We start from the raw sequence: 6,345 nt of genomic DNA, 5'->3' as shown, positions 1-6,345 counted from the left end.
TTTTTCAGGGAGATGGGAAACTATTCTCCTTAAGACAACGTTTAAACAGTTTTGTAAGTATGGGCGCTAGTTCAGGTTGACGTTTTTTGAGTACTATAATTGGAATACCATCAGGACCAGTTGCTTTACTGGAATCAAGGTTTTTGATTAGCTTCGCAACATCACGTACAGATATACGTATATCACATAGCGTGTTTTCTGATACAGGAGGAAATATTGGGGGTTGGCGGTCTTGGTCGCAAAGGGTAGAATTAGCTGCAAAGTTCTTGACAAAGAGTTTGGCTTTGTCTGATGCTGACGAGATTACCTCAGGTCCATTGATAATAGTTGGGATGGAGCACACGCTTCTGTTCAGGATTCTGTTTGCTATTTGCCAAAACTGGTGGGAACCAAGCCGCTGCTCAGCTACTTTGGACTTAACAGATTGAGCATACAACTCTCTTGCGTTCCTTATTACTTTCTTACAATGGTTGCTGGCAGTCCTGAAAACGGCTTTAGTTTCCATACATCTATTACGTTTGAAGCAGTGGAAAAAGTGATTTCTGTGCGCAATGGCAGCAGCACATTCTGGAGAGAACCATGGCTGGCTGTTAGGTTTTTGCTGAAACTTTTTAGAGGGTATGAAATGGTCAATACCTACAATTAACCATTCAGTTAGGTCTAATACTATAGAGGACACATCCTTTTTAAACATGGAATGCAGAGGTAGATCAGATATAAATGTACGGAAGCTATCCCAGTCAGCCTTAGTGTATCGATATACTGTACGATGAAGTGGTACGTCTGGGGACTTATTACATTTCATTTTTATCTTAATTGATACAACAGAGTGGTTGGAAGATCCAAGAGGCGACAGAACAGAAACTGAACATAGTTCAGGGCAAGTTGTGAGAAAAAGGTCTAGTAGGCTCGCATACTGGCCGTCATTATCGGGCACACGGGTAGGTTCCTGAACAATCTGAGTGAGGTCATAGGCAATGGAGAAATCATGACAAAACCTCCCCTCATCATCGGTCTTGTTTGAGTGGGTCAACCATTCGACGTTGTGAACATTGAAGTCTCCACATACGTGAATGTTAGCTGAAGGATAAGTAGAAAGGACTTGGTCAATTTTCTCAGATATGCTTTGAAAGATAGTAACTCCGCTGTTGTGGGGGCGATAGAGAGTAAATATAAATGCAGTAGTGTGAGCTAAAGCAACCCGGAAGCACATATAGGGTAAGTTAGGATCTTCCCTGGAGATGTCCCTCCCACATGGAAAGCTATCTTTAATATAGGCACATATTCCATGCCCATGGCGATCTTGGGGGTCAGATTTAGAAGTTAAGTTAGAGTATCCTGTAATTGCAAACTCATCTAGGGAAATAGCCTGTCCAATGCCAGTTTCACTTAAAAATAAAAGGTCTGGTTTAGTCTCCTGTAATTGGGTTTCAACCTCTGGAAGGTTAGAACGTAGACCCCTGATGTTGGAGAAGGAGACATGGTAGTAGGGGTCTACGTTGGAAGTTGGAGAACCGGGTTTAATCGTGTATTTTTTCTTGAAACTTGTCATGATGAAATTTTGGAATTTGTGGACTAGGTCGACAGATTTACTTAGAGCAGGACAGAGAGGGGAAACTAAGAGAGAAAAAGAAACGAAGAATTTTTTTTTTTTGTACCACATGATAAGGTAAAGCCGTAACAATTACCCACTAGTATGGCATCGAGAGGCCCCACCAGAAGCTACTGCATGGTCCAGATTCCATTCACCAAATGGCAATACAGCAGCTCCAGTACTTTGCACCTGCTGATAGGACAGCCTCCTTAGTGGTTAATCCAAGGTTCGGGTCCCTGACTATCAGGCGGATAACGTCAGCCCAGACAAAACGTTTACCCCCAGCACCCTTACTAGTGACATGGCTACAAGGATAGACATAGAAACAGAAAATTTCCACCAACTCTGCCAACTGTTCGAGCAAAAATACTGCCAACCTAGAAAACAGCTTTTTAACGAAGCATAAATAATTTTGTTCTTTAAACTCGGTAGAAAATTTTTAAAAAATCTCCAAGTTAATTCGTTATGATATGCCTTCCTGCAATCACCCATGGGGGTTTAGCTATACAATCATTAAAACGCAAGAGTAGAGAAAGAGAATGAGGGAGAAAGAAGGGGATAGAGACAGAGCGATGCCATTACACACCCCACCACCCTCATAACATTACGTAATCACACAAAAAAATCTTCGACAATTTTTAAAGTTACTCTCTCGTCCTAAAAAAAAAACTTGCAGAGGGTGAAAGAATGGTAGACAACACGAGAGGTGGAGAGAGAGAAGAGAAGGAAAGAAACACCCTCCTCACTTATAATGGTGAGGCCAAACCGGCACAGCAACTCACTTTTATATGTGTGCTATTGTTTTAAATAAATGAGTGACAGGTAGACTTAAACAGTTCTACAATTTAAAAAATAAAAAATAGAAAAAAAAAATCTTGTTTTTATCAATTTTGTAAGGCGCTCACACAAAAAACTTCATATTATGACATCTAAATTTTTAGCAATAATATTTTTCTTTTCTTTCTTTTCTTTTGTTAACAGACAAATAAAAAACAATAAAAAAGCATTATCAAATCAAAAAAGTTCCCCATATGTTTCAGCGGTAATTGTTACCTAACCTAAAAAAGGACATATCAACTGTTCATGAAACACAGTTCCGAAACAGAGTTCCATTTTCTCAAATCCAAACTGAAAAAGTCATTAACATTCTACAAGGTTCTTACATTTGCAAAGTCAAAAGCAATTTTTAAAAAAGTCCTATATTTTTATAAACCTGAAATAAAGATCAGATAAAAAATGTTAGGTATCCTTTTTTTCATTCCTTTTTTCTCTTTTAAATTTATTTTTCGAGCTTCGTGTTTGAAGGATTTTTTTTCTTTTTCTTTCATGTAATAGCAAGAAGCATAGATATACACACATATAGATATATATCTTGAGAGAGACAGGAAGAGAGAAAGCGTGAGAGAGAAAGAGATATTGCATATTCTAGAGACACTTTTTGCGTCTCTGTTTTTTTTTTTTTTTTGTTTGTGTAGGACACATTTCTTACGTTTTTTTTTCGAAGGGTTATTTTTCAATACTCTTTTTTTTTAATCGATCTTTTGTAACTGTTTTTTTTAGGTGCAAGACAAATTTTTGTTTTCAGATTCTAAATTTTCTTTTTGAGTGCGTTTTTGTGCGCGAGTGTACTGGTCTGCCATTTTAAAAAATAATTTGCCTGGAATATTCATTTTTTTTACGTTTTTAAAGACCGTGGATCATTTTTTTTAATTCGATTCGTCTAGTAGTCATTATTTTTGGTTGTGCCATGGGTTTAAGGGTCGAAATTATTTCCATGCTGGGAAACAATATGTCCTGGTCATAGTGCATCATTTATACCACTATCTGCCGGTCACTGAGGTGTGACCGACAGACATGTTATAGTAAATGTCTTAAAGCGGTCTCGGGAAAATATGAAGATGGCCGTCATTAGGTTCTATAAGAAGAAAAGCATACCTGAGATGTTGGATGTGCTGTGTGTCTCCTTCTCTCAGGAAACGTCTTGAGCTCTTCACCCTTGGTGGCGTTCTGACTGGAATTTTTTTTTTCATTTTCCGGACCGTTACATTGTTTAAACGAAGGCATTTATGAAGGCATTTATGGCAGACAAAAGCAAAACGACACGCGACACAATTGTAATATATATAAAGCATAACTATTTTATTTTACAAAAACTTTAACAATTAAAAACTGAACAATAGGCTTTTCCAAGCTGACTAACCAAATTAGTATTGAGATAGGGGTGCCCGCCCCCATTTACGGAGAGACACAATATGCGTCTTCACTTCATGGCGGTCGTGCAGGGAAGAAACAGAAAGATAGCAAGGGAATTATGGGAAGATATTTCTTTGTATCTCTACGCTCATCGCCAAATTACCACTCGGTCATGCTGTAGAGCGTGTTAGAAACAGTGTCACGGAAAATAGTACCACACCACGAGATGGTGTCGCACTGTATAAATGCCTCAGCAGAACCTTACAAGTGAATGTGAAATGATTAGTTCCCTTTGCCGTAACAAATATTTTCCAAGTATTTATATTTCGCCTGAATAGATCAGAGATGACTGCAATTGTTATGTCGATTCAAATGTATTCATGACTTGAAAGTTTCATCGCTCTGTTGCAGGTATTGATTGCGTGAGAACTACCGTCATTGAAGTGCATCAAAAGGAAATACATATATATATATACATATATATATACATACATATATATCGTTACACAACATTAAAAAACCAAATGTATTTAATTTTGACCCGTTTAATATTTTCTTATATATATATATATATATATATATATATATATATATATATATATATATATATGTGTGTGTGCGTGTGTGTGTGTGTGTGTGCGTGTAGGTATGTGTATGTGTGTGTCTATGTGTGTGCTTGTTTTTGTCTGTGTGTGTAAAAAGGGCTCCTTCAGTCTTTGACAGACTATGGATGGAGGACTGCCTGCGCGTGAATTTTTTTGTGGAAGGAGATGCGCAATATCTCTCTCCCTCCCCTTTCTCTCTCTCTCTTTCTCTCTCTATCTCTCTCTCTCTCTCTCTCTCTCTATATATATATATATATATCAATATATATTTATATATATCAATATATATATATGTATATATCAATATATATATGTATATATCAATGTATATATATATATATCAATATATATATATATATCAATATATATATATACAGTGATGATCATATTTATTGGCACGGTAAAATAAAAGTTAAATTTTGTCTAATAAATTCTAAAAAAGGGATTAAATTAAAGAAAATAACAAAGTATATTATGTATTTTTAACTGGCCTTTCCGATGCAGCAATCGGATTTTAGAAAAAATAAATAACAAAGGAACAACAAACATAATTGCAAAAAACCCTTGTTCAAAATTATTGGCACGATTTATTTAATAATCAATTGTATAGCCTTTGGCCTTGATTACCTTCCTCAGTCGCTTTTCATAGTTTACAACCAAGTTGTTGCACTCTTCAGTAGTAATTTTAGCCCACTCTTCCTGACAATAATCCTCCAATTGAATAAGATTCTTAGGCTTCCTTTGCATTACCCTCAATTTTAATGTTCTCCATAAATTTTCAATTGGATTAAGGTCTGGGCTTTGTGATGGCCACTCCAAAACATTAATATGATTGTCCTCAAGCCATTTCTTAGTCAGTTTAGCCGAATGCTTTGGGTCATTATCTTGCATGAACCACCAACGACGACCAAGTGAGAGCTCTTTAGCAGAGTCTTTCAGGTTTTCATCCAATATTTTAGCATAATCTTTCTTTTTTTATGCTACCTGTGACCTTAACAAGTCGCCCTGGTCCAGAGGCAGCAAAGGATCCCCAAAACATCAAACTGCCTCCACCGTGCTTCACTGTGGGTATGGTGTTCTTAGGCAGGCAAGCTTCGCCAGATTTTCTGTAAATATAAGACACTTTATTATGGCCAAATAACTCTATTTTCGTTTCGTCAGTCCATAGAACACGTTTCCAGAATGCAACATCTTTAACAATATGACGTTTTGCAACGGCTATCCTTGCTTTCAGGTGCATAGGCTTCAATAAGGGAGTCTTTCTCGGACGACATGCTTTTAAACCAGCTCTCTTCAAAACTCTACCTACTGTATGTCGAGATACATTCACTCCAGAGGTGCTCTGTTCATCAACAATCTCCCCAACAGAGATCCTTGGGTTTTGTTTTACTTGTCGAACAATTTTCCGTTCATCTCTTGGGGAAAGAATCCTTTTTCTCCCTCTACCCTCTAAACTCATAACGTGGCCTTGCGATTTGAACTTGTTTATTATGGCTCTAACAGTGGATTTGGGAAGGTTTAGCTTCTTTGAAATCTTATCATAGCCCTCCCCATTGGTATGGCATGCTACAACAAGCTTCCTGACGTCTTCGCTGTGTTCCTTAGTTTTAACCATGGCGATTGAAAATTATAATTTAGTCACTTATAATAGTTTAAATAAATCGCTATCTAAAAATTATCTGAAAAAATTATTCACTGAATTAGCGTTAAACAAGCATAATATGGCTATAAAAAAGTTCAGAAAGCACGTAAACCGGAAATTGATTGATATTATACTGATACTAAAAGAAAAACAAAGCCGTGCCAATAATTTTGAACAAGGGTTTTTTGCAATTATGTTTGTTGTTCCTTTGTAATTTATTTTTTCTAAAATCCGATTGCTGCATCGGAAAGGCCAGTTAAAAATACATAATATACTTTGTTATTTTCTTTAATTTAATCCCTTTTTTAGAA

Source organism: Euprymna scolopes, chromosome 10 (genome assembly GCF_053919585.1).
Source record: "Euprymna scolopes isolate OS-2025 chromosome 10, ASM5391958v1, whole genome shotgun sequence".
In the NCBI taxonomy this organism is placed as follows: Eukaryota; Metazoa; Mollusca; class Cephalopoda; order Sepiida; family Sepiolidae; genus Euprymna; species Euprymna scolopes.
This window is presented reverse-complemented; position numbering follows the sequence as displayed.